The 22683-nt window shown below is 37.0% G+C and overlaps 1 protein-coding gene across 18 annotated transcripts in view; it reads right to left on the reverse strand.

Annotated features, from left to right (window-relative positions):
• TBC1D5 (TBC1 domain family member 5) overlaps nucleotides 1-22683 on the reverse strand; it is a 605221-nt gene that overhangs the window by 436130 nt on the left and 146408 nt on the right. For all 18 annotated transcript variants that reach the window (XM_089332288.1, XM_070072843.2, XM_017346738.4 and 15 more), the window contains one exon: nucleotides 16952-17136. The gene's annotated coding sequence lies outside the window, so the exon portion shown is untranslated. The remainder of the gene's footprint in view (nucleotides 1-16951; nucleotides 17137-22683) is intronic.

The following is a 22683-nucleotide window of genomic DNA, read 5'->3' on the forward strand; positions in this document are numbered from 1 at the left end:
AATGGAACTACTAATTAAGGCAGTTACACAGTGACTCCATTTTGGAGATCTTAGCCACTTTATAAAATGAAAATATTTTTAAAATGATTTATATCGAGTGCTTTTTGAGAAGTACTAGAAAGTCAGAGGATCCACCCTTTGATAGGAGGATGGTCATGGCTTTTCACCAGTGGGGCTCGAGCTCCACCAGTGACTATGCCACTATAAAACCATGGGCTCCGACCTCACCTCCTCCTCAGTTCCATCAAATAACTTAACTTGTCCATATAACCAGAAATTGGTAAAAAATTGAGAACCCGGATAGAATCCCTAAATTTCAAAATATCAAAAGTGTTAACAAATGTCTATCACTTACCAGGTACTACAGGGTTTTTCTTGTCCCCTATCAAGGACAATTTAAAACTAGATGTTACCTCTACTTTACAGATTAGGAAACAGATTCAGTAACTTGCAGAGGTCACACAATTAGACCTCAGGTTTCATTCTACAAACATTTTCTTTTTGTAACGCTTCTTCCTGCTATTTTTTATTCTGAAAAATTCCTTTCAGAAAATCTGCAAGAAGGTTACAGTGAACCTCTAAATATCCATTACCTAGATTCTATAATTGACTTTTTAAAAAAGATTTTATTTATTTACTTGAGAGGTAGAGTTACAGACAGAGAAAGGAAGAGACAGAGAGAAAGGTCTTCTATCTGCTGGTTCACCTCCCAAATGGCTGCCATGGCCAGAGCTGGGTCAATCCACACCCAGGAGCCAGGAGCTTCCTCCAGGTATCCCACAGGGGTGTAGGGCCCAAGCATTTGAACCATCTTCTGCTTTCCCAGGCAATAAGCAGAGAGCTGGACTGAAAGAGGACACAAACTGGCACCCATTTGGGATGTCGACACTGCAGGAGAAGCTTAGCCTTCTAAGCCACAGTGCTGGCCCATACAACTGACATATTATTATTCGTGTTTTACCACTTACCTAGACGTCTATCTACCAGACCATCATATTTTTGATGCATTTCAAAGTAGGAGATGCTATGCTACCTTTTCAACATTTTATTACAAATATTTGTAAATATACAGAAGATGTAGAAAAAGGTACAGTGAACATCCACCTATCACTTAGAATCTTCAATTACATTTTATTATACTGCTTTACTATATTGTTTTCCCATTCACCCACCCTTCCATCAACCCAAGTTATCATATATTACTTTAAATAATCAAATTATTTGTTGCAACCCCTTATTCCCTTCTGCAAAGAGAGGCTATTGAAGTGTAGATTGTATAGACTGAAAACTGTTATCTTGCCTTAATTACTTTTAGTTCAAGGAATGTTTGGCTATTTAGGCCTCGAAGGCTTTTTCACTTCTCTAACTTTTCTATGGGATAACCTTTAGAGACACAAACAGATCTACAGGAGATGGGAACTCACTTGATTCTCCTTTGAGAAATAAAAATGCACTTAAATATTTTCTTAGGTTATTTGAGAAACTGAAAAAGTTAACTTGTAAAATGACAAATTCTTACGGGAAAAAAAAACTATTCGCTTAACACTGAATAGATTTAGTCAATCAAGAAAACACGCTTTGAAACTATTTTGGAGAAAATTTATACTACAAAAACTAGGTAATTTTGATGCCTTTCCACTTTTTCTGAGTATTTATACCTGTGATTCAATGATGTATATGTATAGTAGTCACTTTCCACCAATAAAATTTTATTCTTAACTCGTATGATGAGATTTCACAATGTTGGTATTTCCTGGAGGTCACCTCTGAGACTTAAACTAATATGGCACTTGATCATCACAACTGCCTCTGTCCTTAAGTTCTGTAATTCCATCACTGTTAGTAGAAATTGCTTCTATTTCATTGAAACTTGCTTTATTTCACTTAATTTCAATCCTTTCTTCCCCTTCTAGTTTCACTGCCTTTCCCATGAATCCCAGACCTATGAGCTCCTATTTCAATGAATGTCTCCTCAGTACATCGCCCTCTTTTGCTTTGTTTACCAGCAGTGGTTTTCTGCACACCTTCCAGTACTCACAGTCTCAGTCACAGTCTCTGACCCTACATACAATCCGCTGAAAGCAGAGGAGAATGGACCAACAGGAGTTCCTTCCCTCTCTGACTCTCTCCCCCAAAGGAAACACTCACATCCACAGTGGGAGCCAAGGAGCTTCACTCCTGCAGAGCAACACTATGGAGGGTTGCCATTAAACTGATCATTCCCAGATCCGAAGCCATGGCGGGATGCCTAAGAAGACCACTCTCACCCAACATGGGGAATCTCTAACAGGCAAAATTTGTTCTGCACAACACCACCCCACCCTTGCCATCAGCTTGGTTGTGATTTTCCAAAAGCTGCACTGCCACCTAAGGCTTTATCCTCTCTCATCACAGGTGCAGGACCTGCATTAGCAGCCTGCAGCCTTTCCCTGCTTACTCCTGCTCTCTCTTCCTTGCCCCCTAAGATTCTCACTCAATATTTATATTAAAGTTAGAAATCCATTTTGATATTTGCTTCCTGGAGGTCCTGAACTCCCATGTCACATCTATCCTTCTCATATTTGTAGCATTCTCACTTCAAAATATAACAAAAAATTCCTCTTGTACAAAACTATGCTTCCACTAATCTTGATCCAAATCTTTCAATATATATTCCTCTAAAACTTAACTATTTTTTAAAGATTTATTTATTCATTTGAAGTCAGAGTTACAGAGAAAGGGAGAGAGAGGAGGGGGAGAGGAGAAAGAGAGAGAGAGACAGATCTTCCATATGCTGGTTCACTTCCCAAATGGCTGCAAGGTCGGGAGCTGGGCAGATCAGAAGCTAGCAGCCAGGAGCTATGAGTTTCTTCTGGACTCTGACATGAGCGCGGGAACCCAAGCACTTGGGCCATCTGCTGCTGCTTTCCCAGGTGCAGCAGCAGGAAGCTGGATCAAAAGTGGAGCAGCTGGGATTTGAACCTGCACCCTTATGCAATGCCAGTCCTGCAGGCAACAGAAACTTCACCTGCTACACCATAGCACCAACCCCCACATTTAACTATTTTAACTTGCTTCTCTCCTATTTCAACAACCCCTCCCTCTCTCCTATCCCTTTCCCATAAACTTGTACTCACTTCGAAGTCTCTCCTAAATTAGTAACAGCAAACCTGTTCATCCCTGCAGGCTCCTAACAGCCAGTTCCTGACAGACAGCAGTGAAACAGTAGCTTTCACTTGTAGTCTATACTGCTGCATCTCCCATTCACGCATGACCCTGTGGGCTCACTGTACTTCACAACACTCCAACTGCTTCCCAAGGTGCACAGGGGATATCAAATTCAGTGAGTATTTTCCAGCAACGCACTTCTGACTCCTTTGTTCGCCATAATCTCCTTGCTTTCTCCATCAGTCACACCATCACTCATAGTCTCCCTCTTTCATCCTCATTTCTCATCATACTCTTGATAGTAGTCCACTCGTTCAGGTCCTCTCCTTATACCTATAATTTACCTATAATCCCTAACAGGAAGCACTTGTCAAATATACTTATTTATCTTTGTTTTATAATTTAGCCTAACACAATCCTTGAAAATGCTCAAAAATATTTGTTAAATAAATTCATACCAACATTTCGTTAGTGTGTCCATGCATATATATGATTTGAGTGAATTACATAGTCAACTATCACTTAAATATCCTTAAACAACAGCCCAGAACAGAAGTCATCTTCTTTTCCACTCTAAGGAATGACACTATGAATCAACCAACCAATCACTCAAGCCTAACGCCCATCTTTCCTCTTGACCTGTTCAAGACTACATCTGCTAGATGTAGTCAATTCTACTTCCCAAATTAGTATCTTCCTCCCAACTTCTGGTCCCGATTTAATTTCATGTCTCAATTTCTCCCTGAACCTATAATAGTCCCCTGTCTAGTTCCTGGACTTGTGAATTCTTCTGTTAATTCTAATCACCCAAATGCTCTTTCTAACATTCAAGCCTGATCACCTCTCCTTGGTTTAAATTCCTTCAGCAGTTCACAATGCCAAGAATTGCAACTGGAGGTTCAGTCCATACAAGCAATCCTCCTTTCTCTTCTAGAAAAACACACAGTCACAAACACAAACACACCTTAGTATAATCCACAGACGCTTCAAAAATCTAGACCCTGTATTTACATGATTTCTCAACATGCTAACCCGAACTACCTAGAGTTCCTCAAGCACATTTTTTAGGTTTGCAGTCATTTCTGAGTCACCACAAGCAGCATTTTCCTCCACCTGCACTGTTCTTTTCAACACTCCTCATACATGTTCAGCTTGCACCTTCTCTGGCAAGACTTCCTGGGCCATCCCCCATCTCCTCCAAATTGGATTAAGAGTTTTTCTTCTAGGTGAAAGGTCCAATCATAAAGAAAAGAGAAGGAAATGGAAATGCTAACTGCCTAATTTGATTAGTTTATGCTGTGTACATGTAAGGTATTACATGGTACTCCATTAAAATGTACAAGTATTACATATTAATAAAAAAGGTTTTAAAAAGAAAAGAATCTTTCTTCTAAGGTACTCTCTCTCATGCAGGAGTCAATTACATTATTCATCACACTAGATGTTAATTTTTTCACTGCCAGTCTCTCCTATAAACTACAAGCTCCTAAAGGAAAGAGTCATATCTTAATTTAGTTGATCCAGCACCTAGAACACCATCTGCCACATATGGCAAGTAGTAGATGTAGAAGTAGAAGAAGAAAGTCTTAATATCTCAATAAACTTGTAAATTATTTTAGAAGATAAATGTAACTCTTGCTTGCTAAGTTCTCAGCTTCACCCCCAATGCTGGATTCCCAGCCCTCTCTACAATGTGTCCTCCAGAATGTTTCTGAAAATTATCCTGAAGTATCTCACATGTGTTCATGAACTAGACCAGTCAGAAAACACCTACCTACCTACCATAGCACAGCTATCATTTCACCCCTCTCTTTGCCTCTCCACTATGTGGTATTTGAGGTTGGCTAATTCCTCTGCTTCCAAATTAGGAATGAGTGGGCCTCATCTGTACCCCCTCTCTGCACTTTGGGTACAGGTTACTACCGGTGCTGACCGGAAACCACTGCAGCTTCTCCAGCAAACGGTACTCCCCCTGAGCCCTCTTGCTCTCTGCTGTAAATTCTGCACCACAGTTAACCGTGGCTCCCCAAACTCCTACGGCACCATCAGTATAGTGCCGTCTACAAAATGACAGTTACTCTGCATTGTTGCAAGGGAGACTGAATGCCTTTCTCTGCCTCAGACAGGGCATGAACATGCTGCACGCTACTTTTCCTGATTCCTGTTCTTTCTGATTTTTTTCTGAATGTCCAACCATCTTTCTATCTGTATAGACCTCTAACAAAATGCCTGAGAGGTGTGGACTAGGAAATAAAACAAACCCCAGAAATGCTGCTTCTCTAACAAATGAGACTACATCAGCAGGCTTATTTTCTATATTCTTTATTCTTCTTAAGAAAAACTCACTCTGTCCTCTGTCTCAAAGTCTACTGGCGGGTGAACCCTGCAGATCTCTATATTCCACAGTTGATAAGTGAGGACCACAGTGACAACATGTCATCCAGAAAGAGGCTTAAACACAAAAACCAAAATACAGATACACTTAAAGATGGATATCCTTTATGACTCCATGTTTCTCATACTTAACATACTCCAATAAAAACTTCACATTAAAATTTCTGAGTTGCATATGACACTCAAAATAATGTGCTCATTCACAAATAAAAGTCTCATTTTTTTGGAAATATCTCATTAGTTGACATTTTTTATGAATTTCAATTCATGACGTGGCTAACAGAGTCACCCCTCGCCTCCCCCCGCCCCACACTTCAGGTAGTGGAAGGCAGTCTAGATATACCACTGGTAGGCACCACATCTCCATCAGCATTCCAGATACTGCTTCCAGACAACACACAAGGGGGAAAAAGGATAGCTAGAAAGAGCAATGGCAGACAGCAATGTGCTGACTAGGGATTATCAGTAAGGTCATCCCTATGATGGGCAGATTGGTTCTTCATACCATGAGAACATAAGGAAAGAACAGCAACTTCTCTTGCAAGTTCTGTACTCAGTCCAAAGTCTACAATAGAGAGTAGTAAGGACAAATAAGGACATAATTTTGACAAAGAATGACCTGAAGGATAAAAAAATAAAGAAAATTTTAAGAAAACAAAAGCAAATATTCAACAAAATGTGCAAAGAATATCAAGATCACTGATAGTTCAATTTCATGAAAACCTGATGAATAGGCAAATACCTTTGGGTAATATATTTTCCTCATTAAGTGCTTTATGAAAGAAATTTTACCTCAAAGTACCCTTTCTAACAACTTTCAAAGTGTTCAGTTAAATGGAACTCTTCATTTTTTTCCTTATTTCTTCTGATCCTTTTAGCTTTCCCTTAAATTGTTATTTTGTGGATATTAACACTATATAATCCTGGAATTTTTAAATTTTGATGAAGCAAAAGGGAAAATATATGCATGTGCTTGAAACTGTATTAAGTTCATCTCTACAATAAATATACCACAATTTTTAAAAATCAAAATGAAGAAGGGGATAGAAGGAGCAGAGGTTTTAAAAGCATAAAGAAAATACGAACGGCCAAGAAGTAATGCAGTACACTGTAGGTTTTAGTCAATTGTATGCACTGGACAATATTCATCAACAGATGAGGTCCCAATTCCGTTTTAACTATAATTTTAAATAGCACACTATTCTGACTTACTACAGAATCTGGATGGTGGCATTTTTAAAACCAGTGACAGAGAAAAATAATATCCTCCTTTTTTTGTTACATTTATTCAATTTGTGGGCTCTTACTGCAGATGGTCCTTAAGACAATATCATAAAAGATTTCTGAAACAAAATGCATAAATATGACCATTCATTTAAAATTCAAGCAGTTTTTCAAAATTGTATTTCTATTCACATTGTCCAATTATCTACGATGTATACACAGGCTGCAGTACAAGCTATTATGATTGATTTTTTAACAAAAATACTAGCATGCATATAGACAAAATGAATCTTATCTCCCTTCAAAGTATCCATTTTCAGCAGTTATACTCATACATCAATTCCACTGAAGAAAATTCAAAAAGAGGCATTCCAAAAGTACTTTGATTGATGGATGATGTGTGCATCTTCCCAGGGGTACCACATCAAATGAATAACACATATTTTAATAAATAAGCTTGGATATATTTATTAAAAATGCTACCTCACTAACTTATAGTCACACACCATATAGGAAAAAAATTGTAAAAGACACAAATTTCTCTGTACAAATTTTCATTTGAAATTTACATATTTTAAATAAACCTTGTCTTGCCACTCAATAGTAAGGAAAATGAAAGTAACAAAGGATAGGTAGGTAAGCATTACAAAATCAAAAAGGGACAAAAGACAGATATTCAGAACCCTTTGAGAGTTTAGTGACGACTGAGGCAAAAGAGAAAACCCTCAAACCTACAATGAACAGTAAATTCATGCAGGGCAATTTTTAAAGTCTGCACATATAAATGTCTTAAGTTTTACAAAGCTTTACTTCATCTTTTAAGTTTAATTGTAAAATAAGCAGAAGTGGTTCCTATTAATAAACAACTCACTAAAAATGCAACTCATTTTGAAATAATACTACTTGTAGAAAACCAAACTATTGTGAATTATATTTCAGTACTTCGAAGACAGTAACTGTATTCTGATCAGCGCAATATTTCAAAATACAGACAAAAACTGTTACAATTTGTAATTACTGCATCTATGTATCTAAACATCTACACAAATATTTTAAAATATACTTCCTCAATTCATCTTAATCTTAGAAACTCTTCCCAAAACAGTTTTCATTAAATTTACTTTTTAAAGAAAGACAATCAATTTTACCTTTTTCATTTGTTATGAAGTGGTATAAAAAAATAACTTTGACCAAAAATCCTGAGTGTTCAATGCCTTAAACCAAACCACTGCAATTAATATGAAATTCTAAAAACAGAATATAATGCCACATAAATAGTATAACAGCCAAGTACTGTCTAAGAAGCCATATGTTTTTTCCCATTGTTCAAAAAAAGGAGATGACTTCCCGTCACTTATGTTTCTGATTAGCAAGGTGATTTATGCCACAATCACTAAAAATGCCAGCAAGTGAATGAGAAAATGCATAGTGACTGCACCAGATGTGCACAATAAACAGGAATCCCATTGTAATCTCTGGTACTTAGTTTATATGAAGGTAATGTAGGAAACACTCTTGGATATGGCAAAGTCACTCTTTTTTTACATTTGACTATAAATGATATGAAATAAATTGTGTGTTTTATACTTTATGGCACGCATACATTGATAAATTAGGTACCGTTTTGTATCCCGACTTATCTACAAGACAAACCTGGCTAAGATCATGGGGATTAATTGCTTCAGAAGTGTGAAATGCAGCTTTTCCATTCTTTTCTGCACACTCAGTGAAGAAACAATGATTAATCACTGTTTAACTATTCTCTTGAGGATCTACAAGATTGCCAAAGCAGGACTTATCCTCATAAATCCAAAAAATACAGGTTTAGATTTGTTGCCAACAACTGAAAGAACATGAACTTAAACCCATTTGTTATCAGATTAAAATAATGTCAAGGTTTTAGAACCCTACTGATACACAATTCCCTTTAATCGCTGACTTCAATAAGAAATTAGATTAACATATAAGAGATAACAAAAACTCATGCACTTTACCAAAATAATAAGGAACATATTTTTAAAACTTATAAAATATCCCTGGCCTAATAATATCAAACAACATCTAACAGGACTTGACTGAAAATCTCCCTTAGATATGTAACTACTTCAACTCCTCTGTTTTATTTATAAGAATTAAAATACATGCTACTGAATTAAAAGTATTTTACATGGCTATTTCACGTAAGAAATTAGTACTTATTTCATGAAGTTTTATTTCAGATAGCTATAGCTGAATAATGTGAGTAAAATGTTTAGTTCCAACAGTACCAACATAAATATATTATTTATAAGTCTTTATAAAACTCTAAGCCTGTACTATAAATGATCCAAAAACATATGTAACATTTTGAACAGAAGTACATAACAGCAGAGGTTTCAAATACATTCCAAGTAATTCAGGTTTTCAAAAAATCTTCAGCCAATATTCACTAGCATATTGGATAAATTAAGTAACTCTTAAATGGAGGCAAAATTACTATTCATATTATCTATAAAGTTTTGGACATGTGCTTTTAGTAGGTGAAGCCTTATTGTCTCAATAATAAATGTGATGTTGGTGGCATAATTGTTAAATCATTACAAATTAAATTAAAGATCAAAAGAAATCTTTAAATTAGCCAGTTATGAACAGACTACAAAGTATTTCTAAAGTGGGAATAACTTTAGCTTATTTAAACTAAAATTTCCACATAAAATAGAAACGCTTGATAAATGTATTGTATTTACACAGATGGATGCAAAGAAAGAAATATAGCCACATTTAATTCAGAGGGTCAATTTTCTATTTGTTTGATTCTGGATTCATGTAACTCCTTCCTTCCAATTCAGTACCTTCCTCCTCCTCCTTTCATTCCTAAGTACCACAAAAGACTTTCAGGACTCCAAGGAGGAGAAGTAAAACTGTCAATTTCACTGTTCCTTAAACCAGAGTACAACCTACAGGAACAGAAAATAAGATAGATTCCGTGTTTTCTACATTCACTGTTACCTAGAATTAGTTGTTCCTCTATCAATTCACAGCAGTGAGAGTTGCATATTGTGCACACAGTGAAAACCCAACAAAACTCTCAATAAACTTAGCAAAAAGAAGCAGTGAAATTAAAACGCTTTTCACCTTATTATCCAATTTAAAAAGCAAAATATCTTAAAAAGGACTTATGTAAGAAGCAACTACCAAGGGGCAGGCGTTTGGCCTAGTGGTTAAGACGCTGGTTAGGATGCCACAGTACTGTGTCACAGTGACTGGGTTCAGTCGCCAGTTCCAGCTCCCAATTCCAGCTTCCTATCACCAGTGCAGAACCTAGGAGGCAGCAGACGAGGACTCAAGGAATCGGATCCCTGCAACCCACATGGAAGACCTAGACTGAGCTCCCAGCTCCTGGCTCTGCGCAGCACCAGGCTGACAGCTGGGGCCATTTCAGCAGTGACCCAGTGGGTGGGAGCTCCTACTCCCTGGGTGTCCATCATTGCCTCTTTCTGAAAAGAATCTGCCATAGAGAAAATAGTTAATAAATATTTGCTGATCAAATGAATAAATTAATTTAGGAATTTTACTCTCAAACTGGACATTTTACAGTCTATAAATAGATAATTATCCTCTCACCTTTCTGTACCTTCCCAGACATCTTCTTCATTTAAAATTTTTAAATTCAATGAAACATACTTAAGGACTGTCCTTACGTGCTATTCAAAACACATCACTACCACAAAATTTAATAGACATTACAGTTTTTCTTCTTTAACTCTGAAAACAGGGTAAAACTGGAGATTTGAGGATAAACAAAAGAACACACTGTATCAGAATAAAATAACAGCTTTTCAAACCAGGATTTTTGCAAACAAGTTTGTGATTTAAAGTTACTGAAGCAATATGGGTCAGTAACCAAAACACAGGGACCAGTCCCCAGGTAACAAAGTAGCAACTCACTGGAGAAACATTCAAAGGGGTTTCAAATGCTTGTGGGAAAATGCAATCAAAAAATACTGCAAATTTTCCAGGACGTTTGAAAATACCCTATCTACTTAAAGGAAGCAGGGAGACAAATTATAAGATGTTAAATAACAAGTATTTTACAAGAAATCAGCTATGACGATGGTAAAAATGTTGGCTGTAACACATGAACTTTTCATTAAGGGAAAGAAAAATCCCCCGAGGACCATCCTCACAGAAAGTCCATGAAATGTTAGGCAACCTCTCCACAACCAACAAGCATACTTATTGAAAGTACGCACCAAAAGAAAATGAGAAAATTTTATTCTGTTAAAAAGGGAATAAAATAAGCCAGAACCAACATTTAGAGGAAATCAAAATAAGGTTACAGAAAGCACAAGATAGAGTGGCATTTGGAACAGCTGTTTAGCCACCACTTGAGATGTCTACATCCCATAGCAGAGTCCTAGAGTCTGAGTACTGACTCTGCTTGTGATAGGTTTCCTGCTAAAACACACCCTGCCTGGCAGGCACAGGTATTGGGTAAAATACCTGGATCACTGTCACCACAGATTGAATTCCAGGATCCTGTCTTCAAGCAGGCCTAGCTCTAACTGTTGCAGGCATCTGGGGCATGAATCAGAGGATGGAAGGTCAATGGATCTATTTTTCAAATAAAAATTAATAATAACTTTTAACTATCAAATGAATACTTCCATAACAGCAGGTTATGGAAAGACAGAATGCTAAGTAAACTAATGGCATACCAGGTATACTGTTGGTAACAATGTCCTAAGCGGACATGTGAACATATGGACATATATGAGAAATTATTTGGGGCCAGTGCTGTGGCATAGCAGGTAAAGCTGCCATCTGCAATGCTGACATTCCATATGGGCACCAGTTCGAGTCTTGGCTGCTCTACTTCCGTTCCAGCTCTCTGCTACGGCCTGGAAAAGCAGCAGAAGATGGCCCAAGTGCTTAGGCTCTGCACCCATGTAGGAGATCTGGAAGAAGCTCCTGGCTTCGGATCGGCACAGCTCTGGCTGTTTGGGGAGTGAACCAGTGGATAGAAGACCTCTCTCTCTCTCTCTCTCTCTCTCTCTCTGCCTTTCCTTCTCTTTAAATCTTCAAAAAAAAAAAGAGAGAGAGAAATTATTCAAAATGTCTAATAGCTGTGCAACCAAGGATATTATGACAGGTTTTAGAAAGCATGGGGGCGGTAAAGAATTGAAATTAGATATTTAAGCCCAAGAGGTGAGCTGCTGGAGAGGCTGTGGGAAACAGCAAATACAAGAGTGCTCGGTTTCCAGCTTTCATCCTCCCTACTGCCCTTCCTAATTTAAGCATGACTGTATTAAAGCGCAGTGAATAAGCAACAATCATCATTTTGCAGGACACTGCGAGCATCGTTTACAGCCAGAAGTGTGCTCCAGCACTGCAGACAGCAGGGAGCTTCAACAAGAATGGGGAGGTGGGGGGTGGGGTGGTAACACTATGGAGCTCAGAATCAGAGATCTCAGACTCTGCATTTTACCACAAAGAAATGCCGGAGTTCTAATGCCTTTATTGTATCAAGCAGGAATCATAATGAATATGATCAACTCTAGGCAACTATAGATTTTTACAATCACGATTTAACTCTTTGTTCAAGTAATCCAAGACATGAAGTACTATACCAATTATCAGGATAAGTGAAACAAAACTATCACTTCCCTGAGACTGGTGAAGAAAATACTTGAAGGCCCTCCTTCTGATCTTAAGGCATTCTGGTGCTTCTCTACAACATTTTATAGCAATATTGAACCACCTGAGGTTTTCAAAACCATCAAGAAATGTATTATTTAAATGTCTGTGCTATTGGTCTTTATTTCATTTACAAAAATTTATAACCACAAAATTCCTAAACTGTAAACCACTACTTATTTATAAGGCTAAAGCAAAAACTACTACAGGAGTGGGAATTAGAGGAAAAGCTGTAAAAAGTAAGAAGCAGCTAACTGTCATGCTACTTCTATGTCACATTTCCTGGTGTTAGTACAGAGCTTAACTGAAGGCTTTTACATGATAGCTCTGAGCCCCTAAACTCTGCCTTCCTTCCTATTATTGAGAATAAAACAACCACGCACCTAATTATGGCAATCCCTCCACTGACACACAGTGTCTAAACAATTCTGCATTCTTTCTTGCCTCATCAATTGATTCCCCCTTACTGAAGCATTCCCATGAGTATACACTCCACCCTCACCCTTAAAGATGCCACATGTGTTTCTCCTCCTACTCTCCCTTGAACCTGCTTCACTCAGACGTGGGTCTTATAGTGCAGCTGCTCTTCTCAAGGTCATCAATAACCTCCCACTGCTAGATACATTAATCAATTCACAGTCCATCTCCAGCTTCACCTATCAGTTGACTTTCTCATGAGGCTCATCCCTTCCTTGAAACACCTATAGTACTTGCAGATATTCTGAAAGACAAGGAAGCAGGAGGAAAACTTAGGTTTTTCTCCTCTCGTCTCCTCCACTACTTCCTCTTCTCCTAGCCCCCCTACTTCAGGTGCCCTGAGGAAAGGACTGTCAATCTCCTTCAGCCATATTTACCAGACTGCATCAACACCACACCTTTAAGCATCATCTACAATGGACAACTTGCACGCTTTTCTTTCATCCCAGACCTTTCCCCTGCCCATATTGTGCCTGAACTCTGGACTCTGGACCAGGTGACCTCTACACCTGAATATCTAATAATCACCTCCAACTTAAGAAGTTCAAAAACAAAACACCTAACCTTCTCACCTAAATGCACTCCTCTTATAATCTTGCCTTTGCTCCCTATATGAAACTCTTTCCTGTAATTCAGATCAGAAACATTGGAGTCATTCTTCACGCATCTCTCTCATAACTCACACCTAATCCATCAAATCACAATACTCTATTACCACTAATCTTCTATATGGCCTCTCTATTTCTGCCTTTGCTTCCTTAAAAACTATTCTCAATCTGGCAACCAATAATCTTTTAAATTATAAATCAGAGGATGATACTCACCAATGGATCCCCATGTCACTCAGAATAAAAACGAAACGCAAGCCCTTAGAAGATGTGGATTCCTAATTACCGCTCTAGTTCAATTTCTCATTCCGTTCACTCCACTGTAGCTGTACGTTGTCCAATCACCATGCTCCTGCTTCAGAGTCTGAACATTTCCTATGGCCTCGGCGTGAGATGCCCCCTCCCCCACATCCTACAGGTCTTTACTCAGACTTCACCTTCATGCTTGCCATGGCCACATAAAATTTCCATCCTTCTCCCTATCTCATGAACACCATATCTCACTCCCTGCTTTATTTTCCTTCATAGAGTCATGATCTTGATCTACCACATATTTTAATTATTTATCTTGCTACCTGTCTACCTCTCTACCCTGAAACATAAGATTGATTAATCAGGTTAGGGGGTTTTGTCTATTTGTTTTCAATGTGAAGCTCCTACAACAGCTTCACAATGAACGAGATGTCTTCAGGGGCCAGTGCTGTGGCACAGCCGGTAAAGCAGCCTGCACTGCTGCCATCCCAGATGGGTGCCAATTTGAGCCTCAGCTGCTTCACTTCTGATCTCGCTCTCTGCTAATGATCTGGGAAAGCAGGGCAAGATGGCCCAAGTGCCTGGGCACCTGCACCTGCATGGAAGACCCGGAAGAAGTACAACTCAGAAAATTCATTTCCCATTTAACTTTCCTAAAATTTTATTTAAAGGAATCTAAGAATAAGTATGACAATGGAATACAAGAAAGAGCAGAACTAACCCAGTAAATATTATGGAAAGAAATTTGAGGATGATACTTCAGCAGAAGGACAAGGAATCTCTGGTTCACATTACAATAAAGAGAGACATTGAGAAACTGTGGGGAAAAAAATGTCCTCTGGTCCATTAATTCTAGAGGAAAGACAGAACTAAACAATAGTCTGATTGATATATAATTATTAATGGGAATTGTGAAGTATATATAAGAAACAAAGTACATAAAAATATATAATCATTTAATTACAATATTATTTTTTTGAAAATCATGATCAATCACACTATCGTAAGATAGTCTAATAACAAAAATAACCATTGGCAAGATATGGAGAATCCAGAACACTCATACATTGCTGACACAAGGAATGGAAAACAGTTTGGCGGTTCCTCAAAAAGTTAAACAGAATTAGAATATTAACCAACAAGGCCACACTTAGGAATATACTAAAATGAACTTAAAAGGTATCTGTGCACACATGTTCATAGCTGTACTATATATGACAGTCAAAAGGTAGGAATGAACTAAATGTTAAGCAAAAGATGAACAGATAAATAAATTTTCATATATACATACAATGAAATGTTATTCAGCCAAGAAAAGGAATGAAATAAATGGATGAAAATTGAACGTGTGCTACGTGAAAAAGTTGAACACAAAAGGTCATGTATTATCTGATTACATTCATATGAAGCCTAGAGAATAGATAAATCCATGAAGACAGAATACAGACTGAAGAATCCCAGGGGCATGAGAAGAGTGAGTGCAGTGCTTTGCCTTGGAGTGATGGAAATGTTTGGAAGTTCACAGAGTTCACAGGTTGCACAATAATGTACATGTAATGCCGTTGAACCATTCACTTCATAATGGTTAATTTTATGTAATATAAATTTCATCTCAATAAATTATCTTAAAAATGTTCTGCTTTTAGTTCACCCTTTCCTAGTTTTCAATTTCCAGAGCATATACAGATTCCCATGGACTTTTATAATGTTAATTAAATTTGGAAAACTTGTAAAACTAGCTTGTAAGATTTTTAGGGAAAAATTTATCTGAGGTTCACAAATCATTTAAGCTTCATTTCAATTCTTTTTCCTTTGTAAATTCAAGGAAAAATAAAAAGGTTTTATTTTTTAAATGATACATTGGTTCGTGTCCACACGATATGATTATGGGTAATTTTGTTTTCTTTATATTTTACCATACTTGATAAATTTTCTAACAAAATATTTTTATAATCAGAAAAAAATCCTATAATTTATTAAAAGGATAAAAATGCTACATCGAAAGGGCATGGGTACTAGAAAACACTGATTTATAAAAAGATCTAGGTTATTCTAAATGGACATACAAGACTTGAAAATATTTCAAAGTAAGGATGATTTGAGGGCATCAATATGCACATGCAATTTACACGGAGAAAAATAAAGAACAGAATAAAGAATTTACACTCTATAATAAAGGTATGATTCCATCAAAGATATGTTCTCCTTTCAGATTTTGAGATCTGACTATCTGTATACGTGTTCTTACTACAGAAGACACAACAAAGGCTCTAGAGTTTTCCAGCAGTTACCCAATTTTTTGACCAAGTAATCTGACAGCTTACAGTGCATGGTGGGAAAAGGGATGCACAGAGGAGACACGAGAAAAGGCAGCTTGGAGGCAGAAAGAAAACTGCCTCGATTGCCTTTACTCTGCCAACAACTCAGTCAGTCATGAACAAAAATAGACGTGATTTTAAATAAAGAAAAGCTTTTAGAAGGACAAAGATGACATACTGTTGAACAGATAAACAATATGGACAATATGGACACCAGCATGTATTAAATGAAACACATAAAGAATATAATAAAGCATATTCTAAGTATTCAGGATAAGAATCATTTTAACTTTTGTTTTAATTTCATTAATATATAAAAAGTAGCTCATAAATGTAAGATCTATTTCTCACTATAAGTTGTGGTAGAAAAAAAAACATGATGAATTCTAATGATCGAGATTCCTTCAACTCAAGTTTAAACATTTTAATTTCTTACTTTTTTAAACAAATGTAGTGAAGGCTAAGAGGGAAATTAAACACACACACACAGAAAACAAGAGGCTTTAGGGATAACAAAAAGTAGAACCGAAGGACAGCACCAGTCATCGGCTATTGGGAAAAGGCTTTGTAAGCCCCACTGCAGACTCAGCTGAACGAGAAGGGAACCAACCAGGAAACAGGAAAGAGCAGACACTGTGGCTGCATGCAGGAAGTGGTAAGGCACAGGTCAGGAAGCTCGGACTGTGCTGCAAAGGCAACATCGTTCCCTGACGGGAAGACAGTTGGCAGAAGTGTACAAACACACGCATACATTTTTTGGTTAAAAAAAAAATCTACAAACTCATATTACCATGATATGAGGGTATGGAAAGTATGTGATTGTAAAATGCATACGTTGAAAAAAGATAAGCTTACCTTTCAAAACAAATTCACTGGTCCACAAATATAGTTGACACCTGAAGATTCATGTTCTTATTATGGGTCAAGGATGACTTCAGCTCAGGCCAACACAGTACTCCAAAGACCAGACGTGGTTGACAAATGGGAATTGAAGACGAGTCAAAAAACTGGGACATCTGAATTGTCTCTCATCTGAGATCCTGGAAAAAATAAATGAAATAGCTTTGAATTACCCTATTCCAGAAAGAACTCTAAAACATACCAAACACAAAAGCCAGCTTTAAAAAACTTATATCAAAATATTTAGACTCATGGGGTAAAACATAAGCCCCATTCATTAATCACACTTTACATCTATTTTAATTGTTGGAAGAAAGGAAGACATTTTATAACACCAAAACAAAGAGGCATTATAATGCAAAAACAAATAGAAAACCAAAGGCCCTCACTATAAACCAAATCATCTGTTAAAATTTCATTTAGCTTTTCACCAAAATGACGTAAAAGTATTGAAATAATGAACACACTATTCTAACTCAGAATAGTATCACAAAATGATGTAATACAAAAAATGGAAATTTGACATTTGAAAACAAATGTGAAGTAAAATTCCATTGAAAATGGATTCCAAAGCATTAATAAAATGTAAAATTGGAATACCGTTACATCAGTGATGACAAGTAAATATCATTTCTGAGCTAAAAATATATTTCCATAGTCTTCTCTAGACATAAAGAAAAGAGGCAGTGGTACAGTGTTTGTAAAGCCACCGCCTGCAATGCCGGCATCCCATATGGGCACCAGTTTGAGTCCCAGATGCTCCACTTCCGATTTAGCTCTCTGCTCTGGCCTGGGAAAGCAGCAGAGGATGGCCCAAATGCTTGGGCCCCTGCACCTCTCTCTCTGCCTCTGCCTCTCTGTAACTCTGCTTTTCAAATAAATAAATAAATCTTTTAAAAACAAGAGAGAAAAAAATCTTGTCACCTTCAGTAATACACTTCCACATACCATATTTGCATTATATTTCTCTATAAAATCTGCAAAAATAACTGAATTTCTTAGATAGGTTATACAATTTAAGTAAAGAATCTCAATAAATTTTTGAATGTTTTATTCTAGATTTCCTTCTCTATTAATTCATAAAATTCAATAACCTGTTAAATGCTTATTGGTTCAAAAAGCTAGGAGCAGTAAGGCAATATTATGAAACATATAAAACAATAATATAGAACTGAAAAACAACAAATCTAACTGAAACTTAGAGATCCAATTAAAATTTTACTTCAAACACATTTTAGTATCATCTCCTACTTAAACTAAATAGCAAAAGTCACTCGCCTAGTAAAAGAATTTCCGGGAACTGTTTTTAAGCCCTTCTTGGTATATCCATTTTATTGAATACAATTCGTGTCTTGTTTGCTTGTTGGATAATGAGAATGATTTATTTCATTCTGAAGTAGCATTTCCTAATTTCAACTTTCAATCTTTGCTGAAAAGTTTTAAATAATACCTTTCCAAATTATATTACATATTTGGAAATACCTAAATGCTGTTAGCCACACCTTGGACAGCACTATGTTCCCACGGTTTTTCTTCTATGAATGAACTAAAAATTGAATACCACTAAAACAAAGCTTATCTCTAGTTCTCATTTCCCCTTTGTAAAAATAAAGACCATTTTATTCTATGGATGGCTTTTTAGGGTGAAAGTTATTCAAACATCTTTCAACTACTCCAACATATATACATGTATTTAAGTAAAATTACACGTATTACTTAATGTACGCGTATTTAAGTAATATTTAATGTATGTTTCCATACTACTGTGTCACTACTATTCATAATGTGAAACAGAAACCAAAAGAAAATGTGGCACCACAATCAATTTCCTGAGTTATTTATTCTTGTTTCATTTCCAAGCACATTTTTCAAACCAATTTAAATTTTAGGTCAATTTAAAATTTCTTACACTATTGAGATAATTAACATTCTTGTTGGGACAAGATTTACCCAATAAAAGAACAAACTGCACACCATCAAAGAAACCAAGAAAGACAGGAGAACACTATAATATCTGCAGCAAAGCTGTATGGAACAACTAGCCTTCCTGAGCAACCTATGTGCAGAAAGAATGTTTACCACAGTTCCACTGAAAGGATATACCAGTTCCTTTTCTAGTTATTCTCTTAGGAATTGCATAAGTATTGAGAAATCTAGAAATAGATATACACATGCACATATAAAAATTATTGTCAGTATGTAAGTTAGTGCTGTCCTGGGACTGAAATAATTTATGTAACATCTGTTTTCATATTTTTCTAATTTTTTTCCTAATTAACATGCATATTTAACGCATAAGTGCTCAGACCACCTTTTTTTTCTGCTGACTGTGCCTCCTTTTTTGAAGTTTGCGTTCATAGGAGAGAATTCAGAGGAGAAGGAAACCAAAATCTTATTGAAACTACTAATTTTAAAATGTAAACAATAGTACAAACCAATTTTCAACCAACTACTGAAGTCTTAGGAGTTTTGATAAGTACATTTCCATCTTCCAACAGTTATATAGTAATAAAATAAGAAGCCAATATAAAAACATAATTCTGATATTATTTTAACTATCCTGTTAGTAACTTACATAAGAGCTGAGAACCCTATTAAAATATCTATAATATCTTAACAAACTTGGTAGAATTTTAAAATTGTTACACCTTAAGCAACTAAAATAAATGAATATCTGAACACATTCTATATAGTAAACATCCCAATGTAGATAACCAGCTATCTTTTTTTTTTTAATTGTAAACTTCAAATACTTTGAGGATTTTAAAGAAAGGGAAATTTTTCACTCTGATGCACTTTCAAGAACAACCAAGTTCTAGAAAGCTCTTAATTGTACTGGCTAACTAAAAAATTTAAATACCATTTATGTTTATTGTCAATAGACAAAATAAATAACAAGGAGATAAAATAAATGCAACAATATAAGCATTTCTTTTTTTTTTAAAGGTTTTTATTTATTCATTTGACAGGTAGAGTTACAGACAATGAGAGAGACAGAGAGAAAAGTCTTCCTTCCGTTGGTTCACTCTCCAAATGGTCGACACGGCCGGAGCTGTGCAGATCCGAAGCCAGGAGCCAGGTGCTTCTCCTGGTCTCCCATGGGGTGCAGGGCCCAAGTACTTGGGCCATCCTCCACTGCACTCTCGGGCCACAGCAGAGAGCTGGCCCGGAAGAGGGGCAACCGGGACAGAATCCGGCGCCCCGACCGGGACTAGAACCCGGTGTGCCGGCGCCGCAAGGCGGAAAATTAGCCTAGTGAGCCGCAGCACCGGCCTCAACCACATAACTTAAATAATTTATTAATGGAGCTGGTATTGTGGCACAGTGGATTAGGCAGGATGCTACCTCTAATACTGGCATCTGTACTGAAGCACTAGATCAAGTCCCCTGTGGCTCTGCTCCCTGATAAGATGCTTGAGAATCCAGTGGAAGATGTCCGATGTACTAGGGTCCCTGCCACCCATGAGGGAGTCCAAGAAGGAGTTCCTGGCCCCTGGCTTCAGCCTGGACCAGCCCTGGCCATGTGGTCATCTGGGGAGTGAACCAGTGGATGGAAGCACTCACACTCTCTTGCTCTAACTCCACCTTTCAAATAAATGATCTTCAGATAATTTATTGGACATAAACAGAAGATGTTGCCAATGAGTTCAAGGAGAAGCAGTTAGTCTAGCAGTTAAGAGTCCCCGATTTTATCAGGATGCCTGCATTCGATTCACGACTCCAGCTCCTGACTCCAGCTTCTTGCCAAAGCATGCCACTGGAAGCAGAGGTGATGGCTCGAGCAATTGCGTTCTTGCCACCTACATGAGAGACTGGCATAGTCCCAGCTCCCACCTTCAATCTGGGCTTCTGGCTTCAGCCTCAAGTATCATGAGCATTTGGGGCATGAATCAGGAGATGGGAGCTTGCGCACTCTGTCTGTCTCTCTGCCTCTCAATAAACAAATTAAAAGCTCATGAAAGGGCCAGCACTGTGGCGTAGCAGGTAAAGCTGCTTCCTGCAATGCCAGCATCCCATACGGGTGCCGGTTTGAATCTGGGCTATTCCATTTCTGATCAAGCTCTCTGCTACAGCCAGGGAAAGCAATGGAATGTGGCCCAAATCCTTGGGCCCCTGCACCTACGTGGGAGACCTGGAAGAAGCTACTGGCTCCTAGCTTCGGCTTCGCCCAGCCCAGATCTTTGCGGCCATTTGGGGAGTGAACAAGCAGATAGAAGACCACTCCCTTTCTCTATCTCTCTCTCTGTCTGAATTATAAATAAATTAATGTTAAAAAAAAAAAAAGAAAACAAGAACAAAAAACACAGCTTCACTTCCAAATGTCCCTTCATCTTATGTTAGTATACAAAGTACTTAAGCTCCTGGAAAACACAATTAAAATATAATTCTTCATGCAAGAATTTTTTTAAATCCATAGTTTTTTTCACAATACATATTTTCCATGAGCATTATGAAGATCTCTGATATACAAAGATTTCTAAAATGTTTTGTAACACATAAACTTGTCTTTGAATTCTATTTTCCACAAACTTTTCAAATTACCCCCATAGAAGACATTATTCTCCTTAATATTCATGTCAGTTATTCACTTATCATATTTGGTAACAAGTTTGATTTCCATTCTACCCATAGCTCTAGGCAGTATAAAAACTAATGCACATACAATACAAAAGGAGGGGTTTTTTGAAATTAAAGATTATATCTCAAAATTACTCTTGATGACAAGATAACCTCTCTTCTATATAATCTAGTTCCACATAGGAGCAAACTCTTGATATCAAGAATAAGAAATACAATACTTTCTTAATGGACCAAAAGAGGTTGAGCCAATTCTGACAGTTACCTTAGGGACTTGGGGTTCATTCCAATCTTAAATAAATCAAAATGTCGCATGAGAAATCAGGGAAATTCCAGGAACTATGGTTTCCCTAAGAAAGCTGCAGATTCAATCTGACTCAAAGAGATAAAATTCCCTTAAGCTTATGTTAGTCTTTGTTCATTTTTTGTGGCAGACATAAGGCATGGGACTTTTAAACACAGATACCCTTCACAGTACAATATGTGTACAAGCCAATTTTTAATTAAAGGGTTCTCTTCTTTTAAATATGTCTCTGTAACTAAGATAAAAAGTTTTTTTTTTTTTTTTAAGAAACTACTTTGGATTAAATGAGCTGGAAACTTAAGCACTGTCCACAATTTTGCTTTGTATTCTAAATTTTCACTTCCAGACTTATTAAATTATTCTGCATCTCATTAACTACTCCTTATGTTATTCCATTTGTTATAGAGTTCCTTTTTTAATCTATTGCCTTTCTGTAATATCACCTGCCTATCACCTTTTATCCAATAAATAACATAATATCTTACTCCTACTGTGCATGAAAAAAAAAAAAACACCTCAAATCTTACTTGGTTGCACTGGAGGAAATCTATGAAAAGTAGTTATTGTGCCCAGTCACCTTGTAGTTCTGAGAAAGCTTTAGTTCTCAAAAGAAGGCAGCACTAATTAAAACCAATGAGAGAATAGGTAAGTGAACTTTAACTTTACAAAGGACTCCATTATTTAAGTTTTTTCTGTTTCTGGCCCATGACTGTCCACCACTTACTTTACTACCAAACTAATGTCCCTTTATTAATCTCACTGCTTCTTAGTTCCTTCTTACAAAGAAATAAAGGAAGGGGCCAGC

This window comes from Oryctolagus cuniculus, chromosome 4, assembly GCF_051225735.1.
Source record: "Oryctolagus cuniculus isolate XC-2025 breed Fujian yellow rabbit chromosome 4, ASM5122573v1, whole genome shotgun sequence".
NCBI classification, from domain to species: domain Eukaryota; kingdom Metazoa; phylum Chordata; class Mammalia; order Lagomorpha; family Leporidae; genus Oryctolagus; species Oryctolagus cuniculus.